Raw genomic sequence first — 20,570 nt, 5'->3', positions numbered from 1 at the left:
ACAATCTGTGTGTCGTCTGCATAAGATGTTACGTTAAAGCCAAAGGATCTAATAACTATCGAAGGTGAAGAATAGTGAGGTAAAGAATATCGTTGGACAGGATATCGACCCTAAGGTAAGTAATATTGATTTTTTTTATATCGATGTAAGTAATATCGAAGTTACTAATAGTAAATAGTCAATTATATCGATGTTACTAATTTCGATGTTACTAATATTGATATTTGTTTGTTGTTATGTATGTTGTTATGTGTTTTATTATGTATTTTATATGTATGTATGTGTTATATGTTTTTTTAAAGTATTTTATTTGTTTTAAATTATATGTGTACTATTTTTTGTATATTAAAAATGTTATTTTTAATTTAATATTATGTTTTAGTATTGGAGCGGGTTGTGGGTTTATAGGGGAATTGGGTGGGAAGTAATTTAATTGTAATTAAGTAACTATTTATTTTTATTGGTATTAATATTTTTTTTATTTCTAATTAATTATTAATTGGCAAATAATTGTTTTAATTGGTAATTAAGGTTTTTAATTGGAAATTAAATTTTTTAATTTGCAATTAATTTCTTAAATTGGTAATTTAGGTTTTTAATGGGAAATTAAATTTCTTAACTGGCAATTAATTTTTTTAATTGGTAATTAATTTTTTACAATTGGTAATCAATATTTTTAATTGTTAATGCCTTTTTAATAATTGGAAATGCATTTTATGAATTCATAATTAATTTTTCATAAATTTTTTTTATTTAAAAATAAATGTATTGTTTACCATTTTTAATTGTTAATCCATTTTTAAATATCGATATGTTTTTTGTTTTGAAAAATATTTTAGTGTTCAATATTTATTATTTGGTAATTTATATTTATTAATTCATATTTATTGGTATTTAATCTTAATTTAGTGTTAAATAATTATTCAATTTTAAATGTTTTTAGTAATTATAAATGGGTATTTGCAAATGATGTAGAGTTATTTAAAAATAAAAAATAAAAATATTTTATTTACAACAATTATTTATAAGTATGTTATATTTAACTTCTATGCTATCCAATGCTTTCCCTACTGTTGCACTCTCTGTAGTGGGAATAGTAATTTTTACCCCTACGCTATCCAACGCTTTCCCTACTGTTGCACTCTCTGGAGTTGGAATAGTAAATTTTACCCCACGCTATCCAACGCTTTCCCTACTGTTGCACTCTCTGGAGTGGGAATAGTAATTTTTACCCCTACGCTATCCAACGCTTTTCCTACTGGTGCACTCTCTGGAGTTGGAATAGTAATTTTTACCCCTATGCTATCCAACGCTTTCCCTACTGTTGCACTCTCTGGAGTTGGAATAGTAATTTTTACCCCTACGCTATCCAATGTTTTCCCTACTGTTGCACTCTCTGGAGTGGGAATAGTAATTTTTACCCCTACGCTATCCAACGCTTTCCCTACTGTTGCACTCTCTGGAGTGGGAATAGTAATTTTAACCCCTAAGCTATCCAACGCTTTCCCTATTGTTGTGCTCTCTGGAGTTGGAATAGTAATTTTTACCTCTACGCTATACAACGGTTTCTTTACTGGTGCGCTCTCTGGAGTGGGAATGGTAATTTTAAGTTCTATGCTATCCAACATTTTTATTACTGTGTTTTCTTTTACTTATGGATTTTGAATAGTATTTTTTTTTATTTAGGTTTTAAAAAAATAAATTTAGATAATGTAGTATATACTTAATTTTTAAAATATTGTCATGTAGCTCCTGAATATCTTTATATCGTGTTAAGTTAGCATAGGCTCATTTGAGGTTTAAACGCCATTTTTCTTTTTGCAACTTCTGCACACGACACTTAATTGTTGATTTAGCTTTCAACCTAGTAGTTCATCGCGGTTTACATGAGAATAATATGTTATTGCTTTGCTATCTGCTTTGCTTAATGAACTGTGTCTGTACAGAGAGTGCTGAAGCTTCAAGAACAACACGATACAGAATTGTTATGAGGTCTGATCTCCACGACTTCATAGTCATAACATAAGTGCAGCCTCTGCCAACTCCGGGCTTGAGGCGGGTTTTATATTGCTTTGCTTGGGGCACAAATAACACACTTGATGCGGTTCGCATGCAGAGAGAGCTGGTGTATGCTGATGTGATTCCTTCAATCTAGGACACTAAGGTATGGGCCCGCCCTAATCCAACCCAAAGAGACCTTCTTAGCAAATAATATAATATCTGTGTTAGAGAAGGTGAGATATAAGTGTTGTTAACCCTTATTGATTTACAGCATGTTACCATGCTGTCACCATTCGCTTTTTATGGACTAGTAACTATGCTGGTAATTTTGCTACTGATAATATGTTTACTTGTATTATCTAAGATACTGCGCCTGAGAAGACGGCATTAGTAAATAAACATTTCAAATGCACATGTGATCTTCTTTACTCCATGTTCTGGTTTGTAATGATTATATAACGAAAGAGTGTTCATGAGTTCCACGTATCCTGAGGTACTGTAAGTTCATGTTCTGGTTTGTCTAAACATTGGGAGTTTGATATGTCCAATGAGACACTGTAGCTAGCTCGGTAAGGGGTTATTTGGGCACTAAGGTGAGTTTTGGGACACCCTAATTCGCCGAGGTTCCAATCCTCTGTGCACAGTTCTGTGTGAGAACAGAAACTCTGCGACATGGCGCCCAATGTTTTCGGTGGTCTTATATCATGACACTCGAGTAGTATATCGTTCAAACCTTAACCCCTTCACTTCCGTTTCCGGAAAACGTGGTGTCGGTGAAACCTGCCTATTTTTTTGAGATAGGTCTTTTTCAAGCTTGATTCTTTCTAAAACGGTTTCTTTGACTTACTACCCAGTTGTGCTACAAAGTATTCTTTGTTTTTCCGTATTTCCGGTGAAATCATGGCGGCAGTGGCTATTGCGCAACATAGTCGCATTGCGGTGCGCAACCACTTGCAAACTTATCTTGTCCCATTGGAAGGCATGGCTGTGATTTTTGTGGTGTGTGCCGATCCGGCGTTCCCCTATGAGCTCTTTTACTCCTGGGTTACGTTTCCGGAAGTGGATGCGAATTCTCGCCTGTTCCACCACTACACACCCTCCGTTGTACCGGCTGAATATACTCCGTACAGGGCACTGGAGATACCTATAGATCATTGGCAGCATCGCGTTTGGTTTGATGGCGCCCTCCCCCACTCAATGTCAGCTACGAGGTTAGGTCCACTCTCAATTCAAGGTACAAATTGGCCTGCTTTAGGTAGATTCACCCCGCACCCGAATCACGGCGCATGTCCCCTTGCGGATGTTCGTAGACTACACGTTGTCGCAATAGCCGTGATTCGTGCTTTAGTGCAATACATAGGTCGTCATCTCCCGGGAGGTCCTCCCGGGGGTGCGGCCGCCCAAATTGAACATTGCGGTTTAAAATTAAACCCGGTTATGGTCAATTCGGTTTTTGGCAAATGTCCAGATGATAAGGATGACTTTCCTTTTTGGCTTGCCGAGAAGTTTGACCAACTGGAGGCTGTGTTCCCAAATTCTACTCCTGCTGATAAACATAGAATGTTGACGATTACTTTGCCTAAGGATTTAGCTCCTGAACTAGTCGACTGTGAAAGCTGGGGAAAAACTTTTGCGGCAGTTTTTACGAGGTGTTTCGGCACCCCGTCGATGACGCAGCTGCCTGAAATCGTGAAACGTGTTCAGGATGATCACGGACCGGAGGCGGCTGTTGAATTGGGTATGCGCCTGTGTGGTTCGTTTGATATTGTATGCGATCTCATTCTCTCCAATGTTAAAGGAGACGCAGTGAACTTTCAGGTGTCTAATGCTTTGGCAGCCATACCCGATGCCGAGAAACCCCGACAGTTGGCGAAGATTGTAGTGGCCGCTTATAAAACAATCGGTCGCACAAGTAAAGGTTTGAAGTATTTCGCAGTCAAGGATAAGAAACAACCACAAGTAAAGTCTGCTGCGGCAGATGTACAACCCAAGTCCAAGAAACAAAATTGGCCTCAAAAACAGAAACAGGGGAAGCAACAGCAGCAGACTCAGGTTTCTTATCCTGCAACTCAAGTTCCTGCGCCGACTGAGAAAGTTTATGATTTGCGCGACCGCGCAATGATTAAATCACCTGATCGATTTCAGGTTTCTGATCAACGCTCTCCTCGTTCCTTTCAGGACTCATCGGCCCCGAAGACCGGTGGAGGAGGAGGCGGTAGGGGACGTGGTGGCCAACAAGGACGTGGTCAGTCCCGCCAGAGAGAAGGCGCAGGGAAGCAGGAGGAATCTACGCCACAGCAACCGCAGTTTGCGAAGAAGAAAGTCGCCGCCTTAACAGCGCATCGATATGCCACAGATAGTGAGAACGCGGCTTCGGAATCTGACGTGGGCTCTGACCTTGCTGGACAGCGCGGCGGAGATTACCATAGTCAGAGAGACGCTGCGTCCATTACTGAGGGTGACAGCGACTGATGTCTACGTAGTCATTGAAACAGCAGACACGAGACTTGCTCCCCCTGAAAGACTTTATGAAATTGTCCTGTTAATTGAAGGTGACATACAGCGTACCATTAAAGGGGTATTTTGGGAGAATCTTTCTTCAACATATGATATTTTGCTTTCGGAGGCTGACTCGCTCCCACCTTTTGTGCTCGCGCCGCCGCGAGGGGAGGAGGTAATCCTGCCCAGTTTCGCGAACACTGTCTCGAAAGAGCATGCGCAGCATTTTGCAGAAGAGTGGGCTCGGGCTCTAGCGCCGGCTCTGTACCGTAACCAATGTGGTTGGGATAAATTGTCACCTAGCCACGAAATTCCTTTACGGTCTCAGCCGCAGCCTCAACCTCAATATCCCATACGGCGAGAAGCAAAGTCTTCCGTCGCGGAAATCCTTGAACAATTGGAATATCAAGGAGTTATTGAAACGTGTGTGTCACCAATGAATAATCCCCTTTTTACTGTGACCAAACCTGACGGAACATATCGTTTGGTATTGGATTACCGGCATTTAAACTCGCATTGCCGTAACTGTGCAGTACAGAATACTCACGGCTCTGCCCTAGTGGATAGTCTAGTGCGTAAGCGTTTCAAAACAACGCTTGACATTTCCAACGTTTTTTTTGCCCATAGATTGGATAGCTTCAGCTCCCAATGGACAAGTTTTACGAGCGCTGGAGTGCAAAAATCCTTCCGGCGTCTTCCAATGGGCTATAAGAATAGTCCCGGTATTTTTACCGCACGCATAGTCTCTCTGTTAGAGAGAATCGACCCAGATGCTTGCTCGTATGTGGATGACATTTATCTCACGGACGACGAAATTTGGATGCATCTGTGTCGTGTAAATTTGATTATTTGTAACTTTGCAGATATGGGTTACAAATTCAATTTTGCAAAATCGCACATTGCAGAACACACAGTGTTGTTCCTTGGCTGAACAATGAAGGTAGAGGTTTGGCTCCTCACTTCTTGGAGAAATGCGCACAGTTGCGCGCTCCTACAACACTGAAAAAATTACAGTCTTTACTGGGTTTTTTAAATTTCGGAAGAACTTACATTCCGGAATATGCCCAGCGTATCAAGCCGTTGTATGCTTTGATACAACCAAATTTCTCAAAATCATTCTGGCTGCCTGAGCATTCAGCCATTTTGCAATCCTTGCAGGCTGATCTGCTCGCTTCTAAATACTTACTGACTCGTGATAACCAAACTAACCTGGTAATAAGAATAATTCCCGGGACGGTGGGTTTCACGTACCTCACTTTTAATGAAGGAGACACAGTACCTATCGCTTACAAGTCACACTTGTACACTTCGGCTGAATTGCGGTTTCCCACTGTGGAAAAGGTTTTAACAGCTGTACAGATGGCGATTCTTAAAGAACGAGCTCTGTCACAGGGGAAACGCATGTTGGTGGTAACACCCTGTCCTCACTTGGAGGCAGTCACGAAAGCCAGTGTACCAAATTCAAAAGCTTTGCACCCTCAGTGGATTCAATGGGCTGCGTCCTTGACGTCCACGGATGTCACGTTTATTTTTGACGCCTCATTACGGTCGCAGGAGTACTTGCAGTATGAATTCGTTCATCCTGCTCCTCTAGCTATGCGGCCCTTGGAGGACTTCCATTGCATCATTTACACTGATGGGTCGGCGCAGGTTGCGCATGGCTCTAAACATGCCTACGTTTCCGCATGCGCCATTGTGGTCGGTGCTATGTTGAACGATGAGTTCATTTCCAGTGAGGTGCACACACTGCCCCTGGGCGATTGCACCGCACAATTGGCAGAGCTTCGTGCTCTTTTACTAGCGTTGGAGTACGCGGATCCAAGTGTTACTACTCTCATTGTAAGTCATTCTTACTACTGTGTCCAGTCTTACAATGAAAACTTGTTCTTTTGGATTCAGAATGAGTTTCGTGATTCCAAGGGTAGCACAATAAAACATAAAATGATCTGGGTTCGAGTGGCGGAACTTAAGGATAAGTTACCACTCGTTTACGTAATTCATACTCTTGGCCACCAGCGCGTGGGAGTTCACGCTGTCGGTAATTCGCTTGCTGATGAAGCGGCGAAATCAGCAGTATCTACATACTTAGTTGCGGCAGTTACTAGATCCAAAACCAAGATTGATAGTGACATCTTGGCGGCAGTTGCTGCCTCTGAGAAGGGAAGTAAACATCCTGCGGGGTTCCCTTCGAAGTACAAATACCACTTAAGTCCCGAAAAGGTTCCTTTTGTGACAATTCCTGATGTTGGGGAACGGCTGATTCCCAACTCGGATCGCAGGGCAGACTTGGTTACAGCGGCGCATGAAGGTATGGCGTCTGCGCAAGCGGGCGTCTCAGCCACTGTAACTCAATTACAACGTTTCTGGTGGCGGGGACTGTACAAACAGACGCGTGATTATGTCCTTCTTTGTGACATTTGCCAGCAGATTAAACCTTCAACTGCTACGCGTCCGCCACAGACACAGTTGTACATTTCTAATAAACCACTCGGTTGTGTTTATTTAGATCACTGCGGTCCCTTTTCATCTGATACTGCGTATAAGTACATCTTAGTAGCAGTTGACTCATGCACACGCTTTGTGTGGGTATGGCCCCATCGCAGCGCTGATTCACGGACTGTCATTAAAGATTTGCGTGTCTTTATAGGGATTTTTGCCTGTGGTACCTTCCATTCGGATCAGGGTCCGGCTTTCGCCTCTAAGGCGTACAAAGATGCCATGACTTCGATGGGGGTCCAAGTCAAGTTTTCGTCTCCGTACAGACCTGAGGGTAACAGTGTAGTGGAGCGAATGAACCGTGATTTAAAGCAATCTTTGACAGCTCGAGTTATAGGCACTGGCAGAAACTGGCTTACCCACCTCAATGGCGTGCAGCGTGCTCTTAATAATCTCCCTAGAAGGTCTCTGGGTGGGCGGACCCCATACGAAATGCTCTTTGGCATCAAGATGTACGTCCCTGACCTTGACGGTCTAGACTGTGTGGTTCGCGCCACTTCCTTTGATGCAGATGAACATTGCAATGTTTTACAGAATCTACAAAAGACCAGAGACAGTCTTGCAAAGGAACATTTGCCCTCCACGTTGGATGATGCGTTGCAGATCCCGGTAGTAGGCTGGCTACCCCAAGTTGGAGAACTGGTTCGAGAGAAGATCGATAACAAGAAAGAATTTGGTCCTTCCTATCGAGCTCCGGTTCCAGTCCTTGGAGTGAAGGGCACAAGAACAGTCATTTTACCACCACTTCCTGGTCGTAAGGAAAACAGGTTTATTTCCATTGACAATGTCAAGATACACAGAGTGGCCGATTCTTCTTAGCATGACACCGGCTGTTTCCTGTCCTTCCATTGTGAGAAATTCAGTTAAGCCCACTGCTTCTAATATTGAACCTGAAGTGGCCATCGAGTTACCTGCTATTTCCAGTCCTTTGTTAAATACTTTACCCGGAACTAATAATGATGAGTTAGACTATACTTACCCAGCTGATTTGTCCATGCCTGACCTGCAAGCACGTTTAGCCACGGAATCCAGATTTTCATTTGACTCTGTTTCCCTTGCCTCGAAGAAACCATCTCGTTTTGCAGCTTGTTTAAAAAACATTTTTTGATTCCCCCGTGGACATACATCTGGCTGGTCCTTTTTTCAGTTTACCTTTTTATGTCAATTGGTTTTGTGTTTTATTTTTTTCGACTCGTCAATGGACACTATGTCGAGGAAAGAACATGCATTACACATCTAAATGGAACTTTGGCCCCGCTTTCCTCGTCACATTCTACACACAGAGTGAAAAGAGACTTGACTTTGGTTAACATCACAGCATGGCCAGTCCTTGATGGAATTGTGTGGGATGCGGTTAGGTTTCAAATTCATGGCCCAACGGAAGTCGTTAATGTTCCTAATATTCTTAGAGTAAATATGGGGGATGTGGTGAAACAAAACATTCGTTCTGATGACTGGGATGTTAATGCAGTAGAAAGTTTATTTTCTGATTTGCAATACTATGCTGCCTTTGATGCTGAAGATTTATATTTAGAATCTGCTAATTATGGTGATTTATTTTGCTACCAACATTATGGCAATCACTTCTTACACAAAACATCTTCCCGAAGGGATACTGTTAATTTTACACAGTGGGAACATTGCCCAGCGCCTATACAAGGCAGTTCTGAAACATTTTTGAAAAAGTATACCTATTTCACTGATTTTAACCAGTCCAATCCCGAGTCCTTTTATTTTAAATTTCTAAAAAAGCCAATGTCCAAGGTTAGGCTTACCGATACTAAATTGAAGGCCTTCCTTGATCAATTAGTTACTGGAGGCTACGAGTTATGGAAAGAAACAATAGACCTTAAATCAGTTTGGGGTTCAAGAGCCTGGCAGGTACAAGGCACTGAGGCTTTGCACCGTGCATGTCTCATACCAAATCATATGTTGTTTTTGAATGAAACAATTTCCCAGACCACATGCTTTGGATTGGCTACTTCTAAAAAATTAAACACCCCAACTATCCCAGATTTAGAGGAATATGATGGTTGGAGTAATTTTACTCAGTTGTCGATTAGAGAATTACAGGCCCTACTTCTTAATTCTTCCTTTAACATTTCCAGTATGGATCCAAAAGGTTGGCTGCTTTGGCACCGTAGTGCTGATTCTTGCCAACATCGATTTTTAGGTTTATCTGACGGTTTTAAAACTGTTAGATCAGATCCCCGTTTTGACTTGGTCCACACTGTCACAACTTATTCTGTAGGCAAATTATGTCAAAATTGGCTGAAACATTCAACTTTACCTGCAGTTAAAAGTCACCTTTCCAAACTGAATGCAGACGTGGATTTAAATGATTTCATTAAAGGCCCGGCTAGTGGCAGGTCGAAAAGGTGGATATATGCTGTTTACAATGAAATTTGGAAAACATCACAGTTTGAGGCTGCTACACGCCTTAGGGCAATTGATCAGGCAAATCTTGAGAAAGTACTTGCAGTTGTTGACAATAGTATTAACATGCTTTCCTCCCGAATTTACACATTAGATAATATTGTGTCATCCGTTGTGGATATTGTGCATGATGAAGTGTCAATGTTATACCATGGTCCAAATCAATTAAGGTCCATCATGCAATTTGCATGGACCCTTCAGACCCTGAAGAACAGTAAGGTTCCCTGGACGTACATGAACGTTTCTTCTCTATTTGCCCCGTTTAATTTGACTGACAAACAACGCTTACTTTCAATGCGTGATGCTTCCTTTTCTATGTTACATATTGAAAGGTTAGAATCTTTGCCTTTTTCCGTGGCGGAGGCCACTGCTGCAACGTGGCTTATCCACGGTTTGATAACGCTGCCTTTTGCTTTATATAAATTTACAAATTGTATGAAATATGTATCCATTGGTCGTTATGAACCATTAGGTAGCGGTTTCCTTCATGAAGTCTGGTCACTTCCATACACTTACAGATGCTTAAAAGATGATCAAGAGGTTTATCTGAATGGTGAGGAGTGTACTGAGACACCAGATCATTCATTAATGTGTAGACACATACAGTTACATGGTTCTTGCAACCAACACCGACCGAATTTAGCTTGTGTATTACAAGGCACACCAGTTCCTGCTATCATCCCCACGTTTACTTTATTAGAAAATGGTAGTTATTTGCTTCTGAATAATGAAGACTGTTGTGGGTTAATAAAAGGCATACCTTTTATCGTAACAGTAAGTGAACGTGTTATTTGCTGCAGAAATGTACTGTATCCTCCCACACATGAACATAGGGAGTATTCCATCTGGCCCCAGATACCAACCTTGAGAGCAGAATTCAGCGGCATGGCAAGAATAAGGGCTCTTTTGTCCCAGAAAGAGGTGGCCTTGAGTTCGGCTCGTGAAACTTTCGTGCTTCACATTGCCAACACCCGTACAGTGGTTCAGGCCCTTCTGAATACTGATTTGCCTTTGCATTTCAGTGAGATGGTTCGCACTATCTTTAACGCGTCCTCCACAAAGGGCCTAGCACATTTTTTTAAAACTGTTAGCAGTGGTCTCGTGACTTCCTTTGAAAAGATTTTTGGAGTCATCCCTGCTTTCTTTCATTCTATCTTTTCTACTTTATTTGGTGGATTCCCAGTTTTACTTGCGTTAGCTGCGGGCGCTCTAGTGGTGTTTTGCTTCTTTAAATATGGATGTCCGTCCTGTGCAAGGTCCCGCCCAGCAGCTTCTGACGCTGTTCCGCAACCAGATGCTTGAATATTATGGCACACTACCGTTGGCGATATTGAGCACGGCATATGGATTATCGTTTCGATTCTCCTACTTCACCTGTGTCCAGCCTGTGTTTCACTGCTTGCCCTGTGATTTCGATTGGGCCATTGATTTGTGTCTCTGCGGACCGGTTTCTCCTGACGTCGACTTTAATCAGCTGATGAGTCCTATCATTACTCACGAGTTGGTTTGTCCTGGCGAAAGGATTATGGCCTTAGCAGTGATGCATGGACTAATGGGTCCCTGGGATATACTGGCGGCTGCACAGGATTTCTTGGAACTGAGCTTTCTTAAAAACCCACCGAGCTGTCCTCTGATGGTAATAGAGGATCCGGTGCTGGGAGAGCACGTATGTTCTTTTCCACTTTTAAGTTGGATGGCTGAACTGTTTTCGGATGAAGACGGTGATTTCCTATTGGAGGCTGTTGCAGCTTATTTTGCATACACAGTTATGTCCTAGACCTTTTCGTGTTTGACATGCTGAGTATTAGCATATCATTGACGTTTATTGATTTATCTGTCAAGTTTTTTTATTATTCGCTTGCCTATTGGCTTGAGCCACTATAGACTTTTGGGCTATTTTTTAGCATTAAATTTTATTACAAATTTTTCAACTTTTTTAATGTTTCCTTTGAGAACCATGCTCATATAATGTTGCACTCTGCTCTCATGGGATGGCACTTCTGTTATTTTATTTAGTCCGTTCTCGGATCATGGGGAGGTGTCATGTAGCTCCTGAATATCTTTATATCGTGTTAAGTTAGCATAGGCTCATTTGAGGTTTAAACGCCATTTTTCTTTTTGCAACTTCTGCACACGACACTTAATTGTTGATTTAGCTTTCAACCTAGTAGTTCATCGCGGTTTACATGAGAATAATATGTTATTGCTTTGCTATCTGCTTTGCTTAATGAACTGTGTCTGTACAGAGAGTGCTGAAGCTTCAAGAACAACACGATACAGAATTGTTGTGAGGTCTGATCTCCACGACTTCATAGTCATAACATAAGTGCAGCCTCTGCCAACTCCGGGCTTGAGGCGGGTTTTATATTGCTTTGCCTGGGGCACAAATAACACACTTGATGCTGTTCGCATGCAGAGAGAGCTGGTGTATGCTGATGTGATTCCTTCAATCTAGGACACTAAGGTATGGGCCCGCCCTAATCCAACCCAAAGAGACCTTCTTAGCAAATAATATAATATCTGTGTTAGGGAAGGTGAGATATAAGTGTTGTTAACCCTTATTGATTTACAGCATGTTACCATGCTGTCACCATTCGCTTTTTATGGACTAGTAACTATGCTGGTAATTTTGCTACTGATAATATGTTTACTTGTATTATCTAAGATACTGCGCCTGAGAAGATGGCATTAGTAAATAAACCTTTCAAATGCACATGTGATCTTCTTTACTCCATGTTCTGGTTTGTAATGATTATATAACGAAAGAGTGTTCATGAGTTCCACGTATCCTGAGGTACTGTAAGTTCATGTTCTGGTTTGTCTAAACATTGGGAGTTTGATATGTCCAATGAGACACTGTAGCTAGCTCGGTAAGGGGTTATTTGGGCAGTAAGGTGAGTTTTGGGACACCCTAATTCGCCGAGGTTCCAATCCTCTGTGCACAGTTCTGTGTGAGAACAGAAACCCTGCGACAATATTAAAGGTATATTTAAGTTTTTTAATTTATTAAACATAATTCTTTACTTTTTATTTATGTTTATGTTTTATGTTTGTAATTTGTATTTGTAATTTATAATATTTTTTATTAATTTATAAATTATTAAAATAATTGTTACAACTTATTAAGTATGCATATATTATATATTTTATGTATATGTTTAGTTAATGTATTATTATATATGTATTATTTATTCATTTTAAACATTATTAGATATTTTTAATTATGTTTATTTTATTTATTAGAGTTATTTACTTTATTTTTCATTTATATTTTTACAGAAAAAACCCGATATTTTTACCATCAATATTTTTAACATCTATATATTTTTTTCGATATTTTTGTACTTACCATGTTGTAGATAGGATGTCGATATTCTTGACTTCGATATTTCTGCATCGATATTCCTGTAGGTCGATATTTTGTAGGTTGATATTTTGACAGTGATTCGCACCCATCTGCTTGTATAACTTTGTGCTTACCAAAAGGCAGGGGACATTTCAGCCACAAAATAAAAAAATAAAAAAATCACAACTTAACACTTGGGGGGCTACAAACAGCTTTGGTGTTCTCTTTTCTCACTCTGGATGCTCAATAGTTTGATGTATTTGCAACTCTCTGCCTTACCCAAGGTGGGTTGGGTAGCTGATAATTCTTATGTTTTCCAAATTCCGTATGCTATTTTCTTCACCTGATTTCCAAAATTACATGAGTATATGATATTATAAAATTATTTTTAACATTCTTTACTTACTGTGTGCTGCTCTCTGCACTAATTCGCCAGTCCCCGGTCCACCTGCAGCGTGTGCTGTTTGTGTGGAGGGAGGTGGCTCCGCCCTCCTCTCCTCATTTTCGCCACGGGGGCATACATAACCGCATGTCAGCTCAGCCGCACAGCACTAGGTGACAGTGCACCTACTAGTTTGCACCTGCCTTATGTTTCTCCTGCTATTTCTTGAAACTTTTAAATAGTGCTTTATAAAATAGTTTTTAACAATCTTTACTTACTGTGTGCTGCTCTCTACACTAATTCGCCAGTCCCCGATCCACCGCAGCGTGTGCTGTTTGCCTGGAGGGACGTGGCTCCGCCCTACTCTCCTCATTTCCGCCACGGGGGCATACATAACCGGCATGTCAGCTCGGCCGCCGCAGCACTAGGTGACAGTGTGCCCGCCAGTTTGCGCCTGCATTGTGTTTCTCCTACTATTTCATAAAACTTTTAAATAGTGCTTTATAAAATAGTTTTTAACATTCTCTCTGCACTAATTCGCCAGTCCCCGGTCCACCGCAGTGTGTGCTGTTTGCGTGAAGTGACATGGCTCCGCCCTCCTCTCCTCATTTCCGCCACGGGGGCATACATAACCGACATGTCAGCTCGGCCGTGCAGCGGACGTGCGCAGCGGGCACGCAGAGGGCGCGCCAAAGGCACACCAAAGGCAAGCTCATCTGTGCCCGTCCGCGCCAGGCCATGGCCAGACATGCTGTTAATTTTATGAAATCGCAACACACTTATGCCCAGAATGAACTGTTAGCATTCAGGACGGTGTCTGTTAAGTGTCAGGTCCATGGTTTGCGGGGTTTAGAGGGCCCTTTCAGCTGTAAATACGGTGGTTTCACATCTATCATCCCTGCAGTTTCACATGCCTGCCCCCCTTCCCCAGGCAAAAGTATAACTGATCGGCGGATCTATCTTTGGCACGCACGACCAAGATCCATAGATGTAGAGCAGGCGGTCGCGCTTTTAGGTACCTGGCACCGAAACTGTGGAACTCGATCCCACTTACGGTTCGGGCCACCTCTAACCACTTTCTGTTTCGTAAACAAATTAAAACTTGGCTGTTTTCCTCTATTTAATCTCCCTGTTGTGTTGTCTGGTTTCTAGGTCTGTCCGCAGCGGTGGGACGCCCCATTGCTGGGGTAGCCATGCGCTATACAAGCAGATTTAACATAACATAACATAACATCTTCCATCTGAATTGCCGCTCTCTGGTTAAACATTGCACTGATATATATGATCTTTTGGAAACTGAATCTCCTGATACCCTGTTTCTAACCGAGATTTGGCTTTCTGAAGACTCGGTGGCGATTCCGGGGCTTGCACTCCCGGAGGGTTAAGTTATTCATACCCTTAATAGAGAAACAAGAGGCGGGGGTATTGCGGTTATTGTCAAAACCGGCTATCCCTGCACCTTCATTAAACAGCCCATTTTGGGCTGTGAATGTGCATGTTTACAAATTGCTTTTAATCCCAATTACACCATGACTGGTTTATTGGCATATTGTCCCCTGGGCCCATCCAAGGTTTTTAGGGAAGCTCTTGTTGAAACCGTCAGCACTTTGGCGGTAATACCTCTAATTTTACCTCTAATTTTACAGTCTTAGGAGACTTGAATCTTCATTTCGATAACCACCTTGATGTGGATGTCGCCAATCTGGTGATGGATCTAGTTGCTTGTCAGCTCGATCAGCGTGTCTCTGGCCATACACTTTCGGCTGATCATCTGTTGGACCCGGTCTTTACTAATAGCACGTCCTCATGGTCCAACCACCGGTCCCTATGGCTTGGTCTGACCACTTTTTAGCCCCCTTGGCTATTCAGGGCATTGTACCTGTGCGTAAACTAGACAAATCTCTCTCTTTCAAACGGCCATGGTATAAATTAAACTGGGATCCACTACAAGTTCATCTTTCTGCTTCCTTTCCGGTGCTGCCGATGGATCCTGGTAAGGCCAATTTAGCCTTTTTGGATTGGATCAATCAGCCACTGGATAAGCGGATCCCAGCTAAATGGTCCCTGAACCGCACTTCTAATTCTAACCCATGGTACACTGAAAAATTAGTTGTGCTGCGGAAAACCTGCAAAAAATGTGAAAGGTTTCGGAGAAGGGACTTTGATTCGTTATCTAAAGATCGCTACTGGGATGCAGTAAAGATCTATCATAAGGCTATCCATACTGGGCGTGCTGCATTTTACAATAAAGAAATTAGTAACAGCACCAATCCCGCTAAGAGTATCTTCTCTATTTTCTCAGGTCTGAAAAATCAGAAGGGGGCCGTTAGCCCACTAATTACCTCAAATAGGCAATGCGAGGAGCCCGCTTCGTTCTTTACTAAAAAGGTAGAAGACATTTATAAATGTTTTCCCACGGCCCATACCGGCTGCCCTGAGATACCCAATAATGGCACGATCGCCACTTTAGAGGTTTTTCCTCAGATTCAGCAGGACCGTTCACATGCCCTCTGCGCTAAAATTAAGTCAGGCTCACTGGCCGACCCACTGAAACATGATCACTCCAGGAAAATTCTACCAACCATTTCTCCTCTCCTAGGTCAAGTGATCAACAAATCGCTCAGTTTAACGGTTGTGCCCACAACATGGAAACAAGCTATGGTGATACCATTGCTCACAAAGCCTTCATTGGATTGAAAAAAAACAGAGAACTTCAGGCCAATTTCATTGCTTCCTTGGCCTGCTAAGATCACGGAGGCATATATTAACTCCATTCTCTCAGACCACTTGACCGTCAACAATACTCCAGATCCTTCGCAAAATGGCTTTCGCCCCGGCCATAGCCCTGAGTCGGCACTTTTGGCGGTGACAGAGCATCTCTGGACAGCGTTGGACGCAGGGCAGACATCGACACTGATCCTTCTGGATCTCAGTGCCGCATTCAACATTGTGTCCCATGCAGTCCTGTTGCGCCGTCTGGAAGAGGCTGGCATCGGTGGCCTTGCTTTGAAGTGGCTAGCGTCATATCTCTCTGATAGGACCTATCAGGTGATCGCTCCCCCTTTTTCTTCATCTGCCTTTCCCATCAAGCACGGGGTGCCACAGGTTCTTCTCTGAGCCCTCTTCAATTTGTGTGTACAACCTCTGGCTGCAATTGCCAAGAGCAGAGGACTGACTGTGGCCTTCTACGCTGACGACACTCAGCTGGTGCTAGCCCTCTTGAGCAATTCTAAGTTTCAAGGCAATCTTGCTGTAGTTGCCGGGTGGATGACAGCTAACTGCCTCCAGCTGAACGTCAGCAAGTCGGAGGTGGTGCTGGTGGGTAGGGATCATGGGTTATGGAATGAGTATTGGTGGCCCATGAATTTAAACAGGTTGTAAAGAACTTGAGGGTTTGGATGGACACCTCTCCAGACCCAAACGAAGAAGTTGGCAGGCACCTGTTTTGGTTTATTGCACAGACTTAAACCTATTTTGAGTTTCTTTGATGCCCCGACCAGACAGACCATCATTCAGTTCTTGATTACATCTAGGCTTGATCACGCAAACTCTCTGTATCTGGGGGCTAAAAAGGTGGAAGTACACAGGCTACAGAGAGTACAGAACGTCGCAGTAAGAGCTCTTTTGGGCCTGCACAGAGTCTGCTCTGTGACTAGCACTATCCGTTGCCTTTATTGGCTGCCTGTGGCTCAATAAATTGAGTTCAAGGCTCTCTGTAAAGCCTGTAAAATCTTGAAGCTCACCTCCCCTAACATCTTGACTGGTCTGCTCTCTTTTCATGTCCCCTCCCGTCAGCTTCGCTCCATGGGCCAACATTTGCTAGTTGTCCCTTGGGTTAGGAGGACTCGGGCCGGAGGCCGTTCCTTCCGGTATAGAGCGGCCATTCTCTGGAACTTACTGCCCTTCCATATTCGAGGCCTCAGCGACTTTCTCGAATTTAGAAAAGCTATTAAAACTTTTCTCTTTCCCACTGTGTAGGTTGCTCTGGTTCCTCCCTGTGTTGTGGTCGCCTATTTGCTGTTAGCGCCAGGACACCTCTTGGTTGGAGCAGCTGTCGTGCTCTACAAATCTCTTGAATAGAAATAGAATAGAATATTTGCCAAGGAAAGAAAATAGCCAGGACCATTGCACTAGTAGAACATGTGGGAGCAAGCCCTCTGACCTTCTGATCAGGGAACTCTGCCCTCCCCCTCGTGAAGCTCCGTCGTTGTGCCCCTGCCCCAGCACCTCTCTGTTTGCAGGTAGGTGTTCTCACCCACCCTCTGTCTTTCTGTTTTGTTTGGTTCTTTTCTGTCTGTTCTGTTTATTGTGCCTATCTTTCTCTCTGTCTGTCTTTAATATTTGTTGCTTTCTCTGTGCCTCGTTGTGTCTTCTGTTGTGTTCTGTGCCTGTTTCCACTGCCCTTTTACCACCGCTGTTGCCAGAGCAGCCCCACCCCCCTACCGGTTACCACTCCTTGCTCCCAGCTGCCCTCCCTCCACGTCCCCTACTTAATGGCAGCTGCTGCTCGGCCGCTGGCAAGCCCGATTGCGCTGTCTGCGACTAGGAACCCTGATTCTCAGAATCCCCACCAATATGACTCAGCTGTCCTCCATGCACTCAACCCCAGAAGAAACAACTGCCTGCTGTCGATGCCAGGCACCACCCATGGCCAGTTTTCCTGTTGACACTGCCACGAACCTTCACCACCTTCTGAACCCCCATAGCCACTGCCTACCCTCCTGACACCACAGCACGTGAACACCTGAGGGGCATCCTCCTCATTGTGCGCTACCTGCACAGACACACAGTAGAGATCTGGGACCTCCTCTACACCCTTTCAACAGAAGTTGCCTTCCTCACAGAAACCTGAACAAACTTCACCTCTGCCCTGACATCACTACCACCATCCCCGACGGATTCAGGATCCAAAGAAAAGACCGCCCCATTGTGCACAAGAATTCCCTCCTACTCACTACCTCCAGCACAAACGACTGCTCACCCCCCACAGAACACCTCCATTTCCAGATCCAGACCAGCTCCAGAATGACCCTATGCAGCACCCTGGCCAACAGACCTCCAGGACCATAAACCTCATTCACCACAACCATCACCGACCTCATCGTGATCCACCCCATCGCCTACATGGACTATATACTGCTCCGAGACCAGAAGTTCAATCTCGACAACCTCAGCAACCCCAATGCCACCGCCCTCCGGGACAAACCCGCCAACATCGGACTGAAGCAGCCTGTCACCACCCCTACCCACAAAGCAGGCCACATCCTCCCTCGACCCCCATCTTCACAGGAGGAAACAACATCCACTTTGGTCACACCACACAACCCCTCTGGACAGACCATCACTGCGTACACTTCTCCTTCAAAAAAACTACAGCTCCCAAACCTACACCACGCCCTCTGCAAAGGAATTGGAGCAAACTCACAGAGGGGCACCTCATCTCCATCCTCCACCATGAACCCCCCTTCACCCCCACGACCAACGTCGGCTTTGCAGCCAACAAACTACACAGGTGGATCACCAATTGTGCAGACAAGTTCACCCCCTCCGTAACGCCGAAATACAGCACCCCACGAAAGCCACCAGGCTCACCACCGACCTCCGAGAATCCAGACGCACCTGCCGACGTCTCGAGAAGGTATGGAGAAACACCAAAACTCCAGAAGCTTGGAGCACCTACAAGAACGCCATGACAGAATACCACCAACCCATCAGATCCACCAAAAGGACCTCCCTCCCAAATAAAATCCTCACCAACTCCAGCAATTCGAAGGAGCTCTTCAGCATCATTCAGGATTTAACCAAACCCCCAGCAAAGCTGCAGGCACAGTGCCTAATTAGTTCCGGTGCTTTTTGGTACTTAGCACCAACACTTATTTATCAGGGCAGGCTCTACATAACACCACGTGTCTGAAACTCGGCCCGTCATGTGGAAAAGTGAATATGGTGTACACATAGCCATACACTAGAGAGTATATAAAATTAAATTACCTCACTGACTCAGTGCATCACATACTGGTCCAAATCGCCCGACTCATTCCATGAATTAATTCAATATGCAGATCAGATCAGATCCACACAGTGATTCAGTTGTGGCGGCCACAATGCGCATTTTGAATTTGCTTTAGTTAGGTGGTGGCCCTTGCCAGTGGGTGGGACACTGATTGGGCAGGGTGCTGGATTTGATTCTGCGGTGGTGATTAGTCCAAGACACCCGCAGTCCTCTCCAAAGGCCCACCACTCTGCACTACTACACCTCGCCACCTTCACCCCTAAAGTCCCAACCAGCCACCTTCCTTGGCAATACTCAAACCCTCTTGGAACTGACTACACAGATAATCCATCATCTGTCTCTCCCAATTACAGTAATCATCACCAACCATCCTCAGCCCCTCGCCCCCTCCTTACCCCTTCCAGCTCGTAACCTCCTCAGCATCCACAACCATGAACCTTTAAACTTCAACCCGTCCTACCCGCAGATTTCAACTTTCGGCCTGCCTTCGGTTCTACCTCAGGCCCCAAACTTCTACCTTCCCAGCTCTCACACAAAGGGTTTTGCGTCAGGGAGGTATTTGAGGTGTTACACTCCCCTTAAAAATAGTATTCTGTAGTAAATAGTTGGTACAAGAGCTTTCAGTTGGGTAGGATGAAGTATATGGGGTATTTCACTTGTCTGTTTTGAAGGCCTTAAAATGTTTATCAGTTTGAAAATTGTTGTGCTTTAAGTGCCACTAACAATGTGCCATCCTCTCTCATTCCATTGCCCCTTAAGCCCCCATGTCCTTCTTCTCATGATTTGTGTTTTTACAAGATATCCAAACATAACTGTTGGAAAATCTGAAGCTCACAGCCCGCCAATCTTATTGACCAAGCTGCGCCCCTGCCCACACTGAGCTTTCCTCTACTCATCCCTCCCAAATTTCACATAAGAGTCACAGACAAGGCTTTATTGCTTTAATTCGCTTCTCCACCGCAAGTAGTATGTCCACTCAGGAAATCTTAAAAGGAACAAGCATATGCTAGGGGCTTCAAACTTAGCATCTAGAAAAGGTTTGCTAGCTCACCTACCCTGCCAGGGTTGCAGGACACACATACATCTAAATCAGTGCTTAATTTGAGCCGGTGCTCAGCACCAGCTCTTAATCATCAACACCAGCACTTGAGCACCAGTTAAGAACACATTCATTTTTGGTAGGCACAGATTCACTGAGAATCACAGGATGTTGAGCCGACTCCAAGACTTGAACCTGTTTCCCCAGCTACGAAGTGGGCCGCCCTGGCCATTTGGCCACATCCTCTTCCCCATTTGTAATGTTTGTTGGTGCTGTGTTAAGCAGTGCTAACAGAAGAAATGGGCTGGTTGAAGTGCCTCCTGACAAGAGCCCCAGCACTTATTTTTTTTACAAATTA

This window comes from Lissotriton helveticus, chromosome 2_2 (assembly GCF_964261635.1).
Source record: "Lissotriton helveticus chromosome 2_2, aLisHel1.1, whole genome shotgun sequence".
In the NCBI taxonomy this organism is placed as follows: domain Eukaryota; kingdom Metazoa; phylum Chordata; class Amphibia; order Caudata; family Salamandridae; genus Lissotriton; species Lissotriton helveticus.
This window is presented reverse-complemented; position numbering follows the sequence as displayed.